The 23665-nt window shown below is 47.9% G+C and overlaps 1 protein-coding gene across 1 annotated transcript in view; it reads left to right on the forward strand.

Moving 5' to 3' along the window:
• The window catches only part of DLGAP4 (DLG associated protein 4), a 141660-nt gene that overhangs the window by 52323 nt on the left and 65672 nt on the right, over nt 1–23665 (forward strand). The window contains exon 2 of the mRNA XM_026037317.1: nt 14016–14103. The gene's annotated coding sequence lies outside the window, so the exon portion shown is untranslated. The remainder of the gene's footprint in view (nt 1–14015; nt 14104–23665) is intronic.

The raw sequence follows: 23665 nt of genomic DNA on the forward strand, positions 1-23665 counted from the left end.
GGAAATGGGAAATCCTGCTTCCTTGTCCATCGCATTCCTGGAGGCCAACTGTGGGCAGGTTGCTGCCAGCCACTTGGCTTCTCTCTGCTGGGACTCATGTCACCTCTGCAGAGATGCACACATTCCAGACAGCCTGGGGCTAGGTGCAGAGGGAGTGGAGCTGACCTCTCTGGTCAGCTGGTCTGGTCTGGTCTGGTCAGCACCATCATTTGGGATGGTGCCCAAATTACACCTGGCCCCTTCTGGAGATGCACCAGGTCAAAGTGGAGCTCAATCTTATCTGATGAGTAGGGTGCCCCACATCTCCAGCTCTCCCCAGTATAACTGCTTTCCAGGCCCTGTGGAAAATGCATATTTTTTTCTTCTTCAGCTCGTCTTTGGGTAAGAACCACTAACTCATAGCATTACTGAGGCACTCATTCATTACCTCTTTGTTGGCATAGGCGGTTGTTGGGGTGCTTCAGGGTGCCCTGTACATGGATTTCAGGTTTTGATAGCCAGAGGTCTCTCATCTGTGTACATTGTGGTGCTGGGATGTCTGCTCTGCAGAAGGTCTTTGCATATGAGTATATGACTCAGGAACTGGAGGATGCCTTCATGTTGTACCAGGCAGAAGAGCTGTCAGAAGGAAGATTAACAAAGTGGAATTTTTCAGCTAAAATCTTTTTAAACATGAAAAAAACACTCTTTCATTTTTGATGAGGCCAGAGCATTTGGAGAACTCACCTGGAGCTGCCAAATTAAGCAGGTCAAAATTCACTTTTTTTAAAAGTCAAAAACACTTTATCCTACTGTGTTCCCCCAGGATGCCTCTGAAGTGCTGTCAGAATTTCCTTCCATTTTAGTTTAATTTTATGATATTTATAAGATTTCCTCAAAGCTGAGAATTAAATCTCTTGCTTGCTCACCCCAAAAATGCTTTCTGACTTTCTAGGTGGCTGCAGCAATGTTATTTTTAGCATTGCTCAGCTCAAAGTTATGTTTTTGTGGTTTCTGGATGTGTCCCCATGACCTGCCCCACTTCAGGAATTGCTGCTGGAGGTGCCAGACATTCCTGGAATCTGCTCTCAGGCTGAGGGCATCTTCCCAGCAAAGTGACCCTGCACTCATTGGCATGCAGTGCCAGCCCAGTGCTTTTCAGCAGGCATCAGCATTTATCTATTTTACTAGTGTATTTTCCCAGGAGAGGGCAGAAGTCACTAAAGAGGGATAACTCTACAAGACAGACAGTAGAGACTGAGGAGGAAGGATCTTTGGGTGACAAAGCATCAATTTGTAAGGTCTGTCAGAAAGCCCTGTCTCCTCACTGTACCTTTCTTCTCAGGGCAGATCTCCGATGACGAGTTGTGGTTAGCAGAAACCACGTGCTCCTGCAGGTCCTTTCTCACCTGTGTTCTCTCCCTTCTCCTGGGGAGGCTGCTGAGCTCCCCGTCTTCCAGAGTTTGCCTATAAGGTGGTCTATCTGCTTGTCCGTCTGATAGGACCAGTCCTTTTTCCCCTGCTGCTCTATATTTACTCTCTTTGGCATGTCATGCTCTGTTCTGTTCTGCTTTCCACTCCAGCTCCTCTGCTTCCTGTCCGCTCTCCAAAACTTGTGCTCATCAGCTAATTGCTTGGGACACATACACTGAATCACAAATCCTGCAATATTAAACAGAAAGAATGGAGTAACTGGCATGACCTGATTGCTTCTCCTGTCTGGGATCTCTTGGCATCTTTTGCCTGTTTATAAGGCATCTAAAATAAAAGTCATGTTAATGTGTCTCTTCCTCCCAGGAGTGTTAGAAAGATTAATTAGTTAATATTTGTATAGTGCTTTGAAGATAAGTGCCAAGCAGGGAGATAGTAGGAGTAGAAGTGGATTCTTTCATCTTGTCTCCCTCCTTTTTTTTCGCTGGAACTAATGCTCAGAACCAGCACGCTCTTCCACTGCTAGTGGCCAGTTGCATGGCAGGGGTAGTGCTGCCTCGTGTCACACACCAGGGTGGGAGTAGATATCCACAGGGAAGAGAGAAAAAGAAAAGCAGAGAGGAGATCATACAGCCATAGAAACATACAATCATAGAATGCTTAAGATTGGAAGGGACCTTCAGAGATCATCTAGTCCAACCCCCCTGCACACGCAGGGTCACCCAGAGCACGTGGCATGGGCTGCGTTCAAGCGGGTGCATGCAAGCATCCAGACGGCCAGCTGGAGAAGGCACCAGAATTCAGCTCCCCTTTGCTCTTGCACAGACATGGGCTCTGGGCAGTGCAGGGGAGGTCAGAATGACTGTGCAGGGCAGAGTGTGAGCTGCTTGGAGCAGGGTGATGTGGCACGGGATGCAGCAGATGCAGCCTTGCCTTGCTTCAAAAGACCATGCCCTCCACATCCGTGATGAGAACCTCTATTTTCAAAAATCATTGGGACCCTATTTAGCAATCTAGACCCCCCATTGCAAGGCAAAAGAGAGACAGTGATACAAGTGGAGATACACCTTGAGCACACAGCTTCCAAAGCTGTATTAAGCATCTTCATCTCCTTCTGTCCCAGTGTACTGGCTGGATTTACACTGCAAAGGGCTATAGGCAGGTCCTGGTGGGTCTAAGCAGCAAGATTTCTCCCATAGCCTTGAGAGTTTGGGCTATTCACAGGCTATGAGTTATGCCCAGGACCTCTCTGGTTCTGACTCGTGGGGAGACTGCATCACTTCCAGCTGAGAAAGAGCTCAGCAAATTGACATCTGGCAAATTTGCTACCAACCAGCTCGGTAGAGATATCTACTCTTTGGACACAGAAATGAACCCTCCCTGGATGATTAAGGCTCAGAAGGCATTTGATGTGTCTCCTGCAGGCAAGGAAGTGAAGACTTTCTGTAGGTAGGTTGGTACAAGGCCTCATGTGGTTTTAACCCACCAAAATATACTGAAACCTCCACTGTCATCCCTATGAGGGAACAGGCCATTCCTGTCCCATGGTGAGTGCTCCATCCAAGGTGGCTCTGTGTCACTACTGGGATCACTAGTTAGGCTGGAGTTGCCACATCTCATGCAACCTAATCTGCTCTACAGGTCAGTCTGGTCTCCTGATTTGGTTCTCCACCTCCAGATGGCTCCTTTTGCTTTAAATGTACCTTTCTCATAAAAGCCATGTAACTGTTCTGTACAGAGGAGAGAACAAGAAACTGAGAGACAGGCATAAATGAAGGATGGAGCAGGACTTTTCTGCCTGAAGAGGCAGAAACTGGGCATATTTGGGAATCAGCTGCTTAGAGCTAAATAGTCCGAATAAGACTCCTGACTCCTGGCTGCTGAAAGCTTCTGCCCTGGCTAGTGACCCACACATTTTGACAGCAACATGAGGAGAGCTGACCCCAGGTGTTTCTGCCAAGCAGGCTACATCCCAGGAGCTAGAGATAATGCCCCAAAGTCTATCAAAATGTTGACCTCTGGGCTTGCCCCATATGGAGTGGTTTGGGTCTCATACAGTGGCAAAAAGGACTAGAATAGGATTGGTGCTAGATCTGTGGAGCTCAGGCGTTGTATTGCAGCATTGGTTTCCCTGGTCCATCTCCAGGAATACCATTATGTTTCCCCCAGAAAAGCTGTCTGCTCAGTGGAGGTTTAGTCATCACTGGGGAAGACATTGCTGAGCAGGGTATAATGCAGAAGAGCACCGAGGTCATTCTTGCCACGGGACTGGCAGAGATTCATCAAATCTGTGTGCTTCTGAGAGAAGTTATAATTTTCAATGACATTTTCAGGATATCATTTTTATCAAAACCTTTCTCTGGAATGACCAACATTCTTCACCTACCAAAACCCACAGTTTCTTGTGGAAAACTAAGCATGATTTTTACATAGAAACTGTTTTTTTTTTAATGGAAATAATTTTACTCACACAGCCTTATTTTTATACATATATATGTATAAAATATTTTTAATAATATTAAAATTTAATGTTTAATAATATTGAAATATTATTTTTTATTGCATAGCATGCTAAAAGGAAACAAACACATTTTTCCACCAAACTTCATTCCATCATCCCTATCCTTTCTCAAAATATGGCCAGCTCTAAGGCAGAACACAGCAGCTATCCCATTTCTGTGCAATTTAATGGAAGCTGATGCAGGACTTTTCCATATGAGAAAAGTGAGGAGAAAGTTGAGGACTGAAATTCCAGGTTAGAGAATTTGCAGGAGCCGTGCCCCGGCCCCAGCTTTGTCTAGTTGTACATAAATAGTGGATGAACTTTAGCTTTGCCTGAGCTGGGGAATACATGTTGCAGATAGTGATGTTAATTAAGCAGTAACCAGACTGATGGAGATTTATTTTCAGTCTGCTTGCTAGAAACTGCTTCTACGCAGCTGGGAAATTGAAAATTGACCTCCTGCTTATTTCCTCTCTTCTCGAAAGCAATGGTTAATTATTGCGGTAGCTTGCAGAAGTCTGTCTGTCCCACGTGGGATAGACTTCTCCATGCACTCTGCTCGCTCAGGGCCATCAGCCATGCCTGGCAGAAAGCATCTCCTTGGCATGGCTCTAGAGGCTCCTCGTGGTCTCCCTTCAGCCCAGATCCTGATCCTGCTCAGCCCCAGGCAGAGCGAGGCTGCTCACTGGCATAAAGTCTGGAAAAGGGGGCACATGGTCAGCACAAGGGGTAGGTAGGGCCGCTCTGGGCTCAGCTCTGCCCTCGGGCCATGCAGCGCTCCATGTCATGCCTACCTTTCTGCGAGATGACAGACTGTGCCAAAGGGATCCAGACATGGGGAGAAGCAGCAGCTGGCTAGAACGGGACCAAAGGGCTTTACAGCATGTCTGGATTATCGCCGTGGGATGTATGCTCCATCTGTTCCCCATGGCAGCTAGCGAGCTCGGCCAGCCACAGAGAGGAGGATGAGGGTAGGGGGTTGAGGAGGAAAGGGGCACGGCAACAAGGGTCACTTTGGCTTTTAGATACTCTTGAGGGTGAGGTGAGCTGCAGATAAAATCCGCTGCGTACACGCAATCTCCTGACTGGTGCCAAAATCTGGCACAGCAGTGGCCCATAATGCTTTTATAATCTGCTTTCTTTAATATGAATGTTCCCACAAGAAAGGGAGGGGGAGGCATGATTAATTGTCATTAGCCTTGTAAATAATAAGCTTGTTTCCGCTGGTCTTGCCCTGTAATTACAGCTGTGGTTCCAGGGCCATGCAGAAGGAAGCAGAGATTTCTTGGTGACTCACCAGAAGCTGGGACAGCCTGGACGTATCTGGGAACCTCTGCCCAGCCTTATCCCCAGCTAGGAAGGTGGAACAGCCACTGGAAAGTGGCTTTGTTTCTGAAGGAGGGGGCAAGTAAGCAAAGAATAGAAGTCCTCTGGGGTGAGAGGAAAAAGCCTGTCAAAAGGAAGGGTAGACCGAGGTTCGTGCATCATTATTATTCAAATTAAGAATGAAAGCAAGAGTTTCATTTCAGGGCTGGTAGCATCTGCCCCAGCAAGCTGTAGCTGGATGCTGAATATGTATGTAGTGTGATTGAGGGGGAAGTTCAGTGCGATGGAGATGAGATAGAGAGGGTGAACCTGGGTATTTACATTGAGTTTGGGATCGAATGACCTATAGATGTCAGCACCAAGCACACAACTGGTGTCCAGGAGCACATTAGATATCCCACTCTTGAACTGCAGGACAAACAAACCTCTAAAGCTAAACACACAACCTTATCTCCTTGAGCTGGACCACACAATAGAGATGTGTGAGTGAGGATGTGGTTTGGAGGGGCTCATAGTCTCAGATAAACAGGAGGGGAAACTGGGGATCTCTTTCGGTGTCTGTTAAGAAGAAATGTATCAAACTTTAATCTGAGTGCTGATTTTTTTTTTGATAAATTTGATATATCTTTTTTTAAAAAAAGGAGAAATATTTAATAGCAAAACAACAACAAACAAAATAATGCCATTCATCTGCAATTTCTGGAGGGAATTTCTTACGCAAATTCCCTCCAAAACAAAACAAAAGTTATTTTAGGATAACCTGAAATAGGTAATATTTTTGTAAAGGTCAGGCAGAAAGCAGATGGCCCATTGCCTCGCATTCTTTCCCTTGGAACCACTGAAAAGAGTCTGAGCACATCGTCTATGCACTCTCCCCTCAGATACGAAGACACATTCCTAAGATCCCCCAATGCATGGAGTTATTCCTCCTTAGGGGCCAGACCATTTGCCCTTGTTGAGCTTCATGAGGTGTCAGCCACTCCTCCCTGCTTGGTACCATCAGCAAATGTGCTGAGGCAGAACTCTTCCCTTCATCAGGGTTGCTGAGGAAGGAGCTGAACAGGACTGGAGCCAGTCCTGGCCCCTGGGACACACCATTAGCTACAGGCCTCCAACTAGACTTTGAACCACCGGTCACAACCCCTGGGGTTCTGCCATTCAGCCAGTTCTCAATCCAATTCACTGTCCGCTCATCTAGTCCACACTTCTTGAGCTGGCCTAGGGAGATATCACAGGAGATGGAGTTGAAAGCCTTACTGACCTTAGGGTACAGCCAGTCATCCCATCATAGAAGCTTACCAGGTTGGTTAAGCATGATTTCCACTTTGTGAATCCATACTGCCTATTCCTGATCGCCTTCTTGTCCTTCACAACCTTGGAAATGGCAACCAGGATGAGTTGTAGCATCACTTTTCCAGGGATGGATGTGAGGCTGGCTGACATGCAGTTATCCGAGTCCTCCCTCTTGTCCTTTTTGAGGACTGGAGTGACGGTTGTTTTCTTCCATTCCTCAAGCACCTCTTCTGAATCCCCATATCCTTTCAAAGATAATGAAGAGGTGGAGCAATGACATCAGCCAGCTCCCTCAGCACTCACAGATGCATCCCATTAGTGGTCCTGGGCATGAGAATTCTCTTGGAAAAAGAGTAGGGAAAAAAAGTAAAAAGCTGTTTGTGAAGATATAGACACCCAGGGGCCGGAGCTCAGGACACCAGACTGGGCCCCAGAGTAGGGAACTTTACTGCTTTAAATACTCATTAGCTCAAGACTAAGGCATCACTTAAAGTGACTAGGGTGGGAACTTTTTTTCATAAGCAAAATTCACCTATACTAAACTAAACTAAACTGTGAACTAAATATCACAATCCCAAAGTTAAGGAAATTTCAAAAGGATAAAAAAGGCCTGAAATAAATGTGAATAACGAGCTTGTCTCTGACTGCATTAGGAGAAAACTTGTCTTTAGAAACTCTGGAAAATGCAGTTCCAAGGACGTTCCCGGCATGGGAACACCTCCTGGACTGCTCCATCTCAGAAGTAGGCTCCTTGAACATCAGCTGTCAGGAAGGATCACATAAGGTCTCCTTGGACCAGCAAGACTCTCTCCCACACTGTATGCATCTCAGGATCATCTGAAAGCCTTATTGTCCAGCTGTGACCACCCAGCAGTGGAATCATCTCTGAGTCACTGCAAGGTGAGGAAAGAGCCGCTTCAGAAGGGCAGGCTTTCTCCATCTTCCAGGTTCAAGGAAATGCCTTCGGTAGGAAACAGCCTATCTGATTAAACATTGCTGAAGTCAGGGAAAGAGCCAACCTGTGTTGATGTGACTTTTACATTTTGCAGGCACCAAAAAAAGCCTGAGAATAGCGAATGTATTCCTTGCAGAGCGCTCATCACTAGTGTGGACCACAGCCCCCCTCAGCGGGACTTAGACCATGCTTCATATCTGAGCCGTGTACTGCCACTACCATGGTAGGAACTTCATGCTAAAGGACAGCCTTTCTGGGAATAGTCTTTTCCAAAACAAGCAAATGCTAAAAAAAAAAAAAAAGAAAAAGAAAAAGAAAAAAAGCTCCTTGAAAGAGTTGTTCACTAACAAAAAACAATTGCCACACCAATTAAAAATGAGTGATTAATGGACTGAAAGGGCATTACTCATCCTGTTAAATTAGGCACCTGCAGAGCTCTTCTTGCTGTCAGAGAGGCAGTATCCTCTGCAGCCCAGCGAGGACACTGCTGCTCAGCAGTGGCTTGCACATGGAGCCATCTCAATCAGCAGAGCACAGCCTGCCATCCACTACCTCCACCGTGCCAGTGCACCCCGAGGCGCCCCAGCAAATGGATCCAGTGAAAAGCAGGGCCACTCGGTAGTTGTCAGTGTGAGAGCAAGCAGCACAGCACGGCCCTACTCAGAGCACTGCAAAAACAGCAGGTTGGGCCAGGCTGACCAAATGCAGTGCAGTCATTTCCCAGCAATGTGACCCAATCAGAATCACATGCAGAGCAGTCACCAAGATGACAGAAGGTTATGGAGGGGGGATCCTGTGCAAATTCACATGCTCTCTGTCATTCTGGACTTGCTCTTCTCTTCCAGCACCAGCGCAGTTTGCTCTCACGTGGTTTCGACGTAGATGTCCTCTCCATGTGCCTCATCTCCTCCATATCTTGTAAGGAGGCAGCTGGTGGCCATGTCAGAGCAGGGCTCAGATGCAAAGCACAAGGACGCTTCCAAGTAAGTCCAAGTGCCGAGTCTTTGGCACCGTAATAGGAGAAGACGTGACCACTCCTAGGCCTGCTGTGGAACACTCCACAGCACAGTGCAGTCCCGGGGCCAGCAAAGGGAGAAGGCTGAAGGCTCCTATGTGGAGACAAATCCCTTGTGCAAATCACTCCAGGCATATTCCTCATAATAAGGCGGCCACTTTCTCATGCACATCACACAGATGCTTACAAAGTAGGCCAGCGGGCTCACCAACATGTGCTGGGTGGGCTGTTCAAGTCTCCATGCATTCTCTGTCTTAGGCTTGCTCTACTAGGACACAGATCTGAAAGCATTTGTGACCATGTGCTTTAGAGGTGGCTCTGACTCAGAAACCAAGCCTCACCCTTTACCAATGCCGTCACATTCAGTATCCCTGTTTGTGCCCTTAATCCTCCCTAAAAGTGTTGATTTTAAGATTTGCTGATTTTAACTCTTCAGTTATGTGAGTCTCCTAGCCATATTTCAGGAGCACAACTAGGTCGAATTCATGTCCATGTGTGAGCAGAGTTTATTATCCAGGCTCCCTGGTGTCAATGTTAAGGCAATTAAAGAATTTCTTCTCTTCAAGTCCCTTGCTGTCTGGAACAATCTTATTCTCAAAATCTTGATGTCACATTAAATGAAAGCTACTCAATCCTCCCTACTTGCCATTCTCTTTCATTGCTTCCTACCCTTCAGGGCATTGTATCTGTCCTGCACTCTCCTTGCTCCCTACCCATCAGAGCCAGACCTTTCCCCAGGAACAGCATCTCCCTCTGGACTGCTGCATCATGGCAGGTCTGCCAGCCAGGCCCCACTGCAGCAGCTTGCTTTCTGCAGAGGAATGAAGGCTTTCGAGGATGGCTGGTAGCATGGGCTGCCCGGTTAGCGCACTGTTGCACTCCCTGTCCTGTCCCAGCAGCTGTATTGTGTGAGGTGCATTGCCAGTGTGGGTGTGCACCATCACAGAGGGAATTCTCTCCTGCTGGTTGTGGGTTGCCAAATCTTGTGGGCACGTAGTGTGTCTGCGCTCCAGAAAGGGAAGGAACCACCTCGCTGTTCAGTAGAAACCCTCAGCAAGAGCATCCCTCTTCCTTGATGGATGTTCTTGTGGGCTTGATTGTGGGCATGCACTGAGGAGACCTCAGTTCTGCTTTGTCTCCCGAACCTCCACTAGGAACCTCAGATCTCCATGCAAAGAACCTGGTAACATCCAGGTTCAGTGCAAGAGGTTCTGCCCTGGCCTCTTCTCTGTGGTACTGCCAGCCTTCCCATGCTTATCTCTAGCCATGCAGATCAGACCCTAGTTATCTGCCTCAGGTGCTTATTTAGTAACTTAATGAAACCAAATTAAATGAAGGACTTTACTGGAAGGGAGGGTGATATTTTTTCAGTGAAACTCTTTTTTTCAGTCAAGCACATTCTCTCCTGTTTTTTCTCACTTACATAATCATAAGCTCCAAGACATGTGTCCAAGTGGCATGATGAGATGTGGGAGAGGAGAGGAGAGGAGAGGAGAGGAGAATCACTGATGATGAGACTCCCCTACATTTCTGGAATTTCTCCTGACTGACCAAGATATATTTATTTTTTGATAGGTATTCTATACCCCACAGGAGTCAGCGGTTACTGTGGGAGGACCAGCGATAGGACAAGGGGTAATGGCCATAAGCTGGAGCACAGGAAGTTCCGTCTCCAGGTGAGGAGGAACTTCTTCACTGTGAGGGTGCCAGAGCAGTGGAACAGGCTGCTCAGGGAGGTTGTGGAGTCTCCTACTCTGGAGGTCTTCAAGACCTGCCTGGATGCCACCCTGTGCCACATGCTGTAGGTGTGCCTGCTGGAGCAGGAAGGTTGGACTAGATGATCTCTAGAGGTCCCTTCCAACCTTAAATATTCTGTGATTCTGTGATTCTGTGATTCTGTGACCTTTTGCCTCAGCATCTTGCTTACTTCAACTTTCATAATCTTAGGCAAGGTTTTTAGTGAGCTTTTGTTGTTGTTTTGTTCTTGTTCAGGGTATCTTTCTTTTGGGAGAGCAGAAAGAGGAATAACAGATGCAGTGTTCCGTATCCTTGTTCCCTTGTTCGGTCATGACCTGAATACAGCTCTTCTGCTGATGAGTTTGTGCTGGGGCCCTGGCAGGGCTCCGCTCTGGCCTCGGTGCGGAGAAGGAACACCTCCCTCGCTGCCTGCCAGCCCGATTGCTGTCCATCACATCCTTGCCTAGCCCTGCTCACCAGCCTCGCAGCCCTTGCTCTACTGTTTCCTCTGGTGTTTCTACACGCAGACATTTTCATTCATACTTCTTTCAGACTAATCTTAATATTGACTACAAATCTCTCCACTTATGAATAGATGTGCCCTCCGCAGTCTCTTTTTCTTTTTCCTTTCGTGAAATTGAAGCAGTGATAACTCTCAGATCAGACCCCAACAACCCTTCATACAAAATTTAATTCTTGCTCGGAGATATGAAGCAGCTCAATCTATTTGCTTTATCCAGAGAAACGGTTATGGGGATTAGAGGTACAGGAATACACATATATTGATTTTCATTATTTCTGTGACTGGAAGTATACAGTGAGATGTGGCCTGGTTTGGGAAGTAGAGCAGCACAGAGGCTTATAATCACTATACCTGAGCTCTCAGTGTATAAATCTAAGCATTAGAGGGAACTAAAGTTATGGATGTTAACAGGGAGAAGGGAACACTGCATTTTCAATAGCACTTGCCATCAGTGGAAATTTGGCTGTGTTCTTCATTCATTTCTGACAACATGTGTGCTGAAGCTGTTTTTCTCTTTCTATATTGAGCTCCCAGGACCTTCCCTCCCAGGGTCACAGCTTTTTCTTACATGCCACAGCTTCTAGATAAGTTCACTTGGATGCTTACTTCTATTTTCTTGGGACAGGCTTGAGCAAACAAGAGCACAGAAGCTTACAGAGACAGACCACCCTGTGCAGCCCCATGGCAGCACCCAGCATCTTCATTGTCTACAATTCAGGACAGTCTGCCCTCTCTCAGCCCAGTATCTACTTGTCTGAGGTTACACTGCTTCTTGCAGCAGTACGTCCTTCCATACATCCCTTTCAATACTATCACCTCCACGCAGCAGGCATGACACCCTTTGAGACTGGGAGAAAGAGGGGGATGAGGTGGATTGCTGGTAGTTAACATGATGCAATTGTGATGGTGGTGCAATTGTTCATTTGTATTTCATCGGGGCATTGAGGCCCCAATGCACCGTATTTCATGGGCATTAATTAAGGATAATTATAGCACAGCTTTCCTGGTGCAACTGAAGCATGCAAAGACAGAAGCAGTAGTACAGACAAAAGGATTCCTTCCTCCAGAGTCTCAATGGCATCTTTTATTTTCAGAAAGCCTCAAGGTGAGTAGAAATCTGAAGGCCAGGCATTGCCCATCCTGTCATCAGAGCCACATTGTGCTGAGGAGTCCCAGCACAGCATTCCTAGAGGGGTCCCTGGGATACTCTGCATGTGCTGGTCACACACAATGAGGTGATGGTGGTACTGGGAGCAGATCCTTCCAGCACCAGCAGCTCTTAGAGGTGATGAAGGATGCTGGACATTGACAGTGGATACTTGTGCTCCCGTGAGGAATGCTGAGAGCATTGCAAGCAGATGCTGATCACTTTTCTGGTGGACTCTAGTGGCGTATACTGTTCCCCTTTCATCACAGTGCTGGTGGCAATAGTTTTGCTGGTGAGTTCTAGTCGCACTGATGCTGATACTGGATGGCTGTGGCAAGTACTAGCCAGGGATGCTCGGACACTGCTAGCCAGGGATACAGGAACACTGAAGGCTGTACTTGTCTAGGTTGCTGTCTCGGTCCTAAATCAAGTCACTAGCAATTGGGAATCAATTGTCATATGGGGACAGATGTGAAAATTTGGGGGGATGTCAGAGAGATTGCTGCTGCATGAATCTCTGCAGCATTCACAGCCAACATACCTAGTGTCACCATGTGGGCACATGCCTTTCTCACAGCATACTCCTTTCCTTTAGCTTTTCCTTCTGTATTGTTCGGGTTCAGAGAATAAAACTAGTTGGAAGGAAAAGAGTTTCTCTACTGGATTTAGGAGAAGTAGCGGATTTAGGAGTCTTTTATTCTACCCAGACTTTCCATCCTTCTATCCATTGGGATATCTGTAAGAGTAGATGCCTCTAAATCATCTCTGGATAATGCCTCTAGAAGAGTAGATGCCTCCAGATGCCATCTCTGAGTGCCTCCAGATCAGCAAGCCCTCTTTTTCTTCCTGCAAAGTGTCTGTCTAGTCAGTTTTTCCCTCCTTGGTACAGGTGTAAGGAGCATGTTTGGAAGGAAACGTGGTCCCTCTAGGGTTATCCAAACATACATTGTACCTGGGATGTCTTTAAAGCCCCCCAAGAATGAGTTATCTTGGGGAGAAGACGTCTCCTCCCGAGGGGTGACATAGTGCTTCTATGAGAGCAGGATCTCATGTGCACTGAGGTACCCAACTCTTCTTCGTGGGAACAGAGTTCCTGTTTTCTTACTACCACTATGGTGCTGGTTTGGTCTTCCTCTCCTTCAAAGAGGGAATCAAATGCATCACTCAGATCCAGCTTTCCTGGAAAAACTGTTGAGGTTTGCATCCTTGTTCCACCCTTCCATCAAGCATCTTAATCTGCACAAACTACTCCACAGCATAATTCCTTTCAGCTATGGGAGGCATCCTGAAGACTGGATAGACTCTCATATATTCAGCTAGGATGCAAGAGAAATACCATTATGGAAAGGGCCAATTTCTCCATGTTACTGTGCCACTGTTACCACTTACTTCTCAGTGATGGAAGACTGAATGGCCTAGATTGTCCCAGCCCTGTGCTCACATCTTCTCAATATGGAAGAGAAAACACACGCACAAGCCTACCTTGAACATTAATTAACATAAACTCCAAATAATATTTAATGTCAGTGATAAGAAAACCCAGGATGCTTTCTCTGCTGTGATGCGTAGGTGTGTTAGAGGACATCAAGACACACTGGCATTTTTCCCGTATTTGTTTACTTTGCTTTCATACAGGTACTGTTTTTTCAGCTGGTTGCAGTGCTTGTTGATGGTGAATGACAATAAGGAAAACACCACCACATTTTCGCTGCAATACAGTAGCACCTAGCAACTGGTGAGAAGAGATTTACAGTGGGGGTCATTGAAGCTAACGTTGAACAGGGAACATTGGCGGGTGCAAGTAAATGCATTATCCCCCAGACTGGCCCTCTTGCCTTTCAAAACTCTGTTCTCCAGTCCTTTCTTTTAATGCACATGCAAGGCAAAGGGGCAGGCAACCCAGTATCTCCCACAGCTATCGCCTCTGCCTCGTAGGATGCTTCCTAGCCTTTTCCCCGTGCATTTGCTGGAACTTAATGTAGAGAAACAAGTTGTAAATTAGTCTCAGTGACTTCATACTGTCAGAGTTTTGGCCAGGGATGTTTGGTGGGAAGATGGTGGTCACTGTGAACTGAGGATATTTTCTCTTTTTGTTTTGCCTGATAGGTCTTCATGAGGGACAGCTCTGGAGCCCGGAGAGACCCAAGGTGCATGGGATGCTGAATCTGGCTTCATCCTAAAACCTCTGCCAGAGGTACAGTGTGACCCAGGGCTGAAACTGGGGCTCTTTTAGAAGCAACTAAAGGGAGAAGGGATGGGAGAAACGAGCCAGCTCTGTGCATGTGGTATGAGGGCTGGTAGAGAGGGAGGGCGAGGGAGGCTGGGGCAATGGGAGTGAGGAGGGTGTTTCAGTGACAACCCTCCCTCCGTCTAGTAGTGAATCCTGCAACATGCCCATTGCTAAAATAAAATTATGAAATCCAATGCCGATTGCTATAGTAACATCACACCTCCGCATTGACCTAGTTTGAGACAAAGGAAGCGCTCCTGCAGCTTTGAGCATGCAGGAGGCTGCAGCTGAGTTCTACTCTGTTCCCTGGGAGGAATGATGGACAGACCTGCTGATTTTTCCCACCTCCTTCCACTTGTCCCAGGACCCTCAGGCAATATGAGCTGCTCTGTCCCAAACACTGAGCAAATCCACTGCAAGAGCGTGTCTCAGTCCTGCATCCCAAACGCAAACAGGCTAGCACTTAGTTTCAGCTGGATGTTTAGGCAAGAGGAGCGTCTGCCTTGGCACTCTGCAGTGTCTTTCTAAAGCTGGGGAGATCTGATGGCACAACAGCAACCACCACCGCCATCCAGAGCATCCTGCTGCTGCTGTGTCACAAGCATTTAAGGCAAGAAGCTTGTCCTTGTCCTCCCAGCTATCCTCATCTCCCCATCACCTGCTCGAGTTCCCACTGCCCCTGGTCTGGGGCTGTTTCTGACTTTGGTAGCAGTGAGAAAGAGCATTTGGAAGAGCCCTTGGAAGCAGCCCTTGAAACCCGCTTGGATGCAGCCCTGTGCCACGTGCTCTAGGTGACCCTGCGTGAGCAGGGGGGTTGGACTCGATGACCTCTGAGGTCCCTTCCAACCTTCGGCATTCTATGATTCTATGATTCTATGATTCTATGATTTTGAGGTAGGGTGGTATAGGAGGCCATTTAAGGTATTTCGTTTTCTTTTCTGTTGCAATTCTATCAGTGTGTCTATGGAAAATCTCAATCCCTGAGGATTATAGCATTGTCTGTAGGGCAGAGGAGGCTCATGTTAAGTGCTTTCCATCTTCTGCCTGCTCCATGCAGGGATTTACTAATGCACCAAGAAACCTCCAGGTTTCTTGAACAATACTGACCGAAACAGATCAATGTAGTTCCCAAATGGTCTCATTAACTTCTCTTCCAGACAATCTGGAACATGCACCATATTGCCACCAATATGTGCCTGGGAGTACCTTGCAAGAGAGCAGAGACTGTATCTGTGGTTCAAAATCCAGTGATTTTCACTCACATCCGTGATTCTTCCACTCCAGCTCATCAGCTTTCCTGCTTTCTTCCTGAAAACTCTTCCTTTCTTACCTTTTCCTTTGTATTTCATTTCTCATTTGACCTACTTAGTGCTTTGCATTTCCTTCCTCAGAGTAGATCCATCTTCTGGAGAGTTTTGAGAAACTTTTATTTAGGAACAATCAAATTGGTTCTATAGTTTCTGGGAGTTTGTTCCCTTGGAGTTGGTTATATTATGAGGGACATCTGCATGAAAATAATTTCTCTGTCTCTCAAGAGTTCATCTGTTTCTCCAACTTATTCAGTATCTGAAGTCAAAAATCTTCGTCATATTGCAGCTGCTGATTTTCACAGAAAAATGGTTGTGTTGATAAAAAATAACTTAAAAAAGCTATCTAGATCTTTAGATGATATAAGGAAGAATGTGATTCTTTTCCTCTCGGTTAGCCTCAAGCCAGAGCCAGCCTGTCCCCATCATCACAGGCATCAGGTGGCAATCCTGGCAGAGATGTCCATGGGACTGAGGCATGGGCAGGGACCCTCCAAGGTCCGCGGCCAGGCGCACAGAGCCACTGTGGCACTTCTCATCTGCTGCGAGGGCCCCACGAGTGGTGTGCAGGTCCCTTAATTGCAAGACTGAAATCAGTGTGCAGATCTGATGTGAGATGTGAATAGGTCCCTCCATCAATTAATATAGCACCTGGCAGCTTTCATAAATTTCAGTCCTGTGTGCTTTCTCGAGCTCATACACCAATGCAGCTGCTCTGGGACCTGGTAGCTGCCTGGGGGTTGAGCGTGTAGGCAGGCTGGCCTTTGGGACACCTTCAAGCAGTGGGGACGGACCTCCTTCTTAAAGCAATTTGCACACCTGCTAAGGAGGTAGCTCAGTTACATGGGGCAGGCCTGGCAGGTCCTCCCTCTATCATTCCAAGCTCTATGGGGAGCAGAAGGGAAATGCCTGGTGTGTCTTCGTCCTTCTGATAATGCTGTCGCGCATCTCGTGGGAAAGCCCGGGTGGCATTAAACCCAAGGGGGCTTTCCTTGGGAGAACTTGGCCTAAGCTCTTCCCAGCATGCCAGGGCAGGCGGCACTGCCTGCTGCTTGGATTGGCAATTCCCTCTGCGCCCGGGAGAAAGCTCCCCGGAAGCAATGGAAAACCTCCCAGGGAGAAAGCGAGCAGCAGAGCCTGGAGGAAGGCCTGTTTTCTACCGAATTGTTCTAAGTAGAAGTCTGCTATTTTTATCCCTGGCGATTAAATTCTGAACTCTTTGAATCATCATTAATGTAGCGCTCTGGAAGCCAGCTTCCCCCAGCTGAATGCTGCATGAAGTGTTCCTGCTAATTCAGGGAACATTTGAAATCATGCGTGTAGGCAGACTGACGTCACGTACACAACAGCAGAGAATTTTTAAGCTTCTGGCGGCGGGGTGCGGGGAGTCATTTTTCTAGTGCTGGTTGCGAATCATTTATTCCTTATCTAGGTAGTTATTAGCACACTGCTTGGTTTCTATATATAAAAGCCACCCCTGTGTTTGCAGCCAGCTTAGATGGCTGGGCTGCGGTTACGTGGGAGGTTGCGGTGTGTGGATCCCTGGGAGCTGAGCAGCAGGGAGCACGACTAGTCGGCTCCAAAGGGTGCCTGCTGCCTAGTCAGGATGGGGGTGATTCCACAGCAGGCCCATGCTGTAGGCTGCCTCTTCTCCTCATGTTTCTGCCCCCCTAACCCTTCATTGCCAGCCCTGAGTGATGCACATCCCTCCCCAACCTGTGCCCCGCAGGTGCACCCACTCTGGAGATCATATCCACATCAGCAAAGAAGCCAAGTTGAGAGTCTCTGGCTTCTTGCTGGTGCTCTCTGGACCAGGCCTGGCTCTATGCCCGGTGGTTTGCACAAGGACAGTGTGTCTGGGGCACATAATATTCTTCAGATGGGACATGCTGGAGGTTAGGATGAGAGCTCCAAGTTCTCCTAAGAGCCACAGTGGTGGATTCCTCCTTCCAAGTACCAAGCACTAGGCCCACCAGGCTAACAATGCCAGATGGGGAACAGCTTTGGCCATCCACAGGTGGCAAGCTCAGAAGCTGTCAGAAAGCCCTGCTGCCATTTTTCACCAGGACTATAAACTAACCTCAGAGAGCAATAGGAGCAGCAGGAAAACTGCAGCTAAGCCATGAGGAGGAGGCAGAAAGGCAGAGAAGAGACAGAAACAAAGGAGATGAGGAGCAATGCTTTTAGCAGTGATCCTGGGCAGGAAGAAAAACTCTGCATGTGCCAGTTTCTGGATCAAGCCAGCTCTCAGTCAGCACAGTCACGGCCACCTCTCCAGTGACGGAGAGGGATCCATGGCCAAAATAGCCTGGGCAGCTGTCCTCTTGAGGACACAGAGCACAGGCTGATGGGGGTATCTCTAAAACATGCAGTTAGTCTCCAGGAATGGAAAGGAAGGAGATCTTCTGTTCTCCATGTGCAGGATAAACAGGGCAGGACATTTCAGACTGGAATTGCCACCAGAGAGATCCAGCCAGGACAGCAGGAACTTTAAAGGTATTTCAGGGTTCCAAAGACAGATAAATATCTCTGGGGCAACTCACTCTTCGGCAGAGTCCTCCTTTGCTCCTTCTGCTGGGAGCTACAAAGCAATATTTTAAGAACCCATCTAGCCACAGCAACTCTCCATAAAATATAGGGCTTCCTGTCAAGGTAACTGCTCAGATCAAGAGCCAGAAGCTGAGTGGGGACATGACAGTCAGGACAGAAGAAACAGCTACGAAAACACTGCTTGCAAGTATCTACACTTACTGCAGCTGGCTTTTCCTCTCTGTCCAGTGCCTTTGGCTCATCTCCTGCATTGTCCAAAGTGTAGGCCAGCCTAATCCCTTCGCTGTTGAGATGGCAGAGCAAATATTTGCACTCCATGAAGTGTCTTTTACAACAACAGAGACTTTTGAGCTCACAATGAAGATGTGATTCAGTCTTCTGGAGTGGAGCGAACCATCTCCCTCTCACTTCAGCATGGTCCCATCTCCCACTGGCAGGAGATGAACACAGCAGCTCTAGGCTCTATTGGAGGGAGATGTTGGCAGCCAGCAGCCAGGCGAGGAGACAAAGCTTCAGGAAAGGACGATCATTTCCTGCATTGTTCGAGATTTCACATCTACCGTTCAGTCCTTGGAGCTGCCGACGTGTTTTGCAGGATGTGCTGCTGTACATCATCAGCTCAGTGCTGCCTGTTTCCACCTGCCAACAGGCAGCTCCAGCACCTCTGCAGCTGCCCTGGGCTTCACAAACTGTGTTGGAGAAGCTGGATCCAACTGTGCCTCACTATGGATTTGGAGGTACAAAAGTGCCAGAAAGCAGGGCCAGCCACGTGCTGTACTTCTGTGGCCTCTAGCAAATTAGCTAAGCCCCTGGAAAAGGAGGGGGGACCCAGAAATGTCCTTGAACAGCCCTTGAACAGCGCTTGCTCAGCTTGCGAGCTGCAAGGGCCATGGGCTTGGAAAATCTAATTCCAAGCCTTTTCATCCTTCCAAAATTTAAAAAAAAAAAAATGGTGGAAAAGAGGCTTTGGAGGTTTTTTGGGGTTTTTTTTTTCCCTCCTCTAACCCCGCCTCTTGAGGAAGTAACAAGGATTGCAGAAAGGAATTGAAATGTAATGAAAAGTTTAATCCATCTTAAAGGGAAAACGGCTCCCAAAGGCTGCAGCAAGCTCAGTGGAGTGGGGAAGTGAGAGCAGGGGGAAGCCCCGAAGGGGTTTTGGCCTGACGTGAGCATGGCCAGCACCGCCGGGCACTGCCTGCTGCTGCAGCAGCCCCCACCGTGACGGGCAGCAAGCCGGGGGCAGCAGGGGCCGCAGAGCAGCAGTGCTGCTGCACAGCACGCAGGACAGGCAGCAGGATCAGGCCCTCTTGGCAGCCTTGTGGGAGCCTGGAGGAGGAAAAGAGAGGAATAAATTCTCCTCCGCATAGAAAAAAGCGTCCACGATTGGCAAGAGCTCGCCAGCCTGGGAGACACGGAGCCCCCTGGCCTCCCCACATCCCTACCCTTTCCGCTCTTTTTCATTTCTTCATTTCTTTCTTCATTTTTCCTTCATTCCATCTTGTCCTCCAGGCCATTCCTCCTGCCGCTCTCCTGAGCCAGTCCAGCCCCTCTCCTTCCTTCTGAGCAGGCTTTCCTTTCATTTATTTTCATTTACATTTAATTTAATTTTGTTTCATTTCATTTCCCTATTTATTTTTAATCCTAAGGCAGTTTTGCTTCATTCTGGAATCCAATGCCCAGGAAAGATGAAAGCAGTGATGCTGACATGCTCTATGGCAAAGCAGCCACTGGCCTGAAGCCTCTCTCAGGACTGCCTGAGAGATTTCTGCCTTAAATTTTGATTGTCTTTGGTAGAAAAAGATGTATTTACTATCAATTTCCAGAGACATCCTGTTAGAATCAAATCAGCCGCTGCATCATTTCCTTAGGGACTGTCTTGCTCCCTTAGTATATGATGGGGGAAGCGGAGTCGCTAGGAGAGCTGGAGCAAAGGGAGCTTGATGGGTGAGCAGAGCCAGGGCAAAGAAGGCAAAGAAGGGAGAAGGAGGCCATGGTGGTTAGAATTTAGCCTGGGCAGAACCCCCCAGGATCCAGTGCGGATTTGGGCTCCCCCATCTGCAGAGCTTCCTCCCTAAGTCAGGCGAGGTTGAGCTTGTCCTTTCATAGCGGTCTGGAGTTTAATGGACAAGATAGATGGCTCAGTTTGGACAGCCTGTTCTCTTCTACCCGGAGGTCACTTCGCTTCTCAGAATCAACAACTGTTCAACCTGAGAGTCTCACCCATGGCTTTCTTGTCACGGCTCTTTAGCCACCGGATTGATGCCAGGGTGTACAAGGCAGGAGCAGGGCTACCTGGCACAAGGGTGAATCTTTCTTGTGAATCTGGTGTGCACAGGCTTCTCCAGTGTGCACACACCTCTGGTCCAGGTGAGCGCTGCCCCTGTGGATGAGGGACTCCAGAGAGGCTGATGTCCAGAAGAGCACAAAGGGAGAGAAAAAGGAGGCATCCACAAGAACCAGGAACAGCAGGACACCAGCCAAGGCTGACATTGCCTTGGACACTTTGGCAAGAAGGGCTGCTCTAGTGTCAAAATTCCTCCAGCTCAGCCTGGAATAACTGTCAGGTTATTACCAAAACATACGGAAACTGCATGGAAATCATTCCAGCTGGTGAAGAGGCCTGAAGGCCAAATCATCTCTCCCACAACTCTCAAAGCCCAGGTGAGGTGGGCACAAGGGCCTTCATTGAAGGCCCCCGGGCCAGCTGCACGACCACTCGCTTGGCCAGGGGTGCAGGGTAAGAACCTATTCTACAGAAGCGCTTCTGTCAGCAGTAATTCAAAAGGATTCACTTCATGGGGCCAAGCAGCTTCTCCATGTTATTTTCAGGAGAAGCAGGGCAGGAGGAGCCCAGCCTTCCCGGGGGGTCTGCAGAGACAAGAGCAGTGCAGAACCATTGCCATGGGTTTGCATGCAGCAGAGCTGCTGGGGGCAGCTGGCATTGCCTAGAGGTGCGGTCAGCTGAACGGGGGCAGGACTCCCCACAGAGCATAAGTAGCCAGAAACAGAGGGCTGGAGTCTTGAGAAGAGCCCAGGCTGGGCTCCCCTCATCACTGTGAACCCCTTCTTTAAAAAGACCTGTCCTATACCAACCTGCTGTGAGTGACAGGGTTAGATGGAGACTTTCTAATTATGTTTTCAACCCAACCAAGCTATGGGATAAATTGCACTTCTTTTTTTTTTTTCATTTCCAAATAATTATTGAAAATCCTATCTGCTTTCCAGCATGAATACATATTTCTCTGTCTGAGCAAGGAAAACAAGCCAGTCAATTCCTATCTCCCTTCAGTGTTTTCTGACTCCACTCCCCTAGTCAGCTCAGTCTTAGCTGCCTTTGCTTAGCAGACTGCACGCAGGATGACAGGTTCTTCACAAAGATTAGAGCCAAATCCGTGGCAGAAAAGGGAGAGGAACGCAGGAGTCCTGACTACCAGTCAGATTATTCTACTACTGGAAGACAGTTTTCTGCACATACCCCAACACTCCCTGCTGCCAGAGCAACGACTCCAGCTTATGCAAGGAAGCAGCCATCCAGCTACATGTGCAAGCCTTGAGGTCCTGGATATTTCAAAAGCAGCCAAAAAGGGTCAAAAGACCCCAATTTTCAAATGTTTTTATATCCCTAGAATGCTTCAGTGTTTGCTAGTTGCCTTGAAGCTTCGTTAAAATGAAAGCAAAAGGTGTAACTAAACTAAAAGATAAAATAACTCATTTATGCACTACGCAATTTTGAATGTTTTAAGTATGAAAAAAAAATTGTCCCATTTGGAATCAAGTTTGTTGAGGGATAACAACGACTGCAAGAAAAGCTTCTTTTCTTCCTTCCTTCCTTTCTTCCTTCTGGAAGGAAGACTAGGGAAAACGTGGGTCTGCTGCTGAATGAGATGGGTGGCTTAGTGATGAAGGATACAGAGAAGGCAAAGTTATTGAATGCTTTCTTTACTTCAGTCTTTAGGACTAAGGCCACCCTCAGGAAACCCAGACTCTGGAGACAAGAGAGAAAGTCTCGAGAAAGGAGGACTTTCCCTTGGTTGAGGAGGACTAGGTTAGAGATCATTTAGCCTGTTATGTGTGTTATTGCTAGACCACTCTCTGTCATATATGAAAGATCATGGAGAAAATAAGTTGTGTTTGAGACCAATGTCACTCCAACCTTCAAAAATAACAAGAAAGAGAGCCCAGGGAAATATAGGTCAGGCATCCACAACTCCATCCCTGGAAAGGTGATGGAGCAGCTCATTTTGGCTGTCATCTCGAAGAATATGGAGGAAAAGAAGTATTGGGAAAAGAAGCTTGGGAGTAGTCAGCAGGGATTCACAAAGCAGAAATCATGCTTAACGAATGTGATGCGCTTCTGTGATGAAATGACTGTCTGGGTAGATGAGGGGCAAGCGGTGGGTGTTGTCTACCTTAATGTCAGTAAGGCTTTTGATACAACATAACATCATCATAGGGAAACTCAGGAAGCGTGAACTATGTGAACTGGATGACTGGACGGTCAGGTGTATGGAGAACTGGCTGCATAGCAGAGCTCCAAGGGCTGTATCCAGTAGAACAAAGTCTAGTTGGAGGCCTGTAGCTAACGGTGGCTCCAGGGGCCAAGACTGGCTCCAATTCTGTTCAACTTTTTCCTCAATGACCTGGATGAAAGGACAGAGTGCCTCCCCAGCACGCTTGCTGATGGTAGCAAGCAGGGTGGAATGGCTGATACCCCAGAGGACTGTGCTGCCGTTCAGAGGGACTTGGAGAGGCTGGAGAGCTGGGTGGAGAGGAACCTCATGAAGTTCAACAAAGGCAAATGCAGAGTCCTGCACCTAGGGAAAAATAACCCTATGTGCTTGCACAGGCTGGAGATTGGCCTATGGAGAGTAGCTCTGCAGAGGAGGACCTGGAATCCTAGTGGACAAACTGGTCCAAAGCCAGGAATGTGTTCTTGTGGACAAGGAGGCCCGCGGGATCCTGAAGCACATTAGGAAGAGCATTGCCACAGGTCAAGGGAGGTGATCCCGCTTCTGTATTCAGCCCTGGTGAGGGCTTTCCAGGAGTATTGTGTCCGAATGCAGACTCCTGAGATCGAGAAAGACACGGATCTACTGCAACAAGTCCAGCAGAGGGCTATTAAGATGATTAAGGGACTGGATCCTTCTCCTTTGAGGAAAGGCTGAGAGAGCTGGAGTTCTGTAGCCTGGACAAGAGAATATGCAGGGAAGATCTTAGCAGTGTATACAAATATCTGAAGGAAGGCTGTAATGAGAAAGCAGACAGAGTCATTCTGTGAAAACCAGCCTGTGTAAAACTAAAAGCAATTTCAAAAGGTCATCTTTTTTTTCTCCGGTATAAGCCAGTGCAGATCAGGTTCCCTCTGAGCCAAGCGGGATGGGGTCAGTCATCTATGAAACCCTCAGTTGGGAGCACCCCTCCTTTGGAAGGATCAGAGACAGCCAAGGCACCGAGGTCTGGCAGTCCCCCTCTGCTGTCCCCCAGGGATATCTCTGCCCTCTGAGGGGCTTGTTGATGACCCGCCTGTCACCGTGGCAGAGGGGCATTGCAGCTGGGGATGTAGGGCGAGGTTCGGAGGGTGCCACATCCCACTCAGGAGTGACGCAGCAAGACAGGAAAGATGAGCTGAGCAGCAAACAGCTTCTCAGGTCACGCTCTGGGTGCGCAGA

Source organism: Nothoprocta perdicaria, unplaced genomic scaffold (genome assembly GCF_003342845.1).
Source record: "Nothoprocta perdicaria isolate Ctin4 unplaced genomic scaffold, notPer1 scaffold_196, whole genome shotgun sequence".
Lineage (NCBI taxonomy): Eukaryota > Metazoa > Chordata > Aves > Tinamiformes > Tinamidae > Nothoprocta > Nothoprocta perdicaria.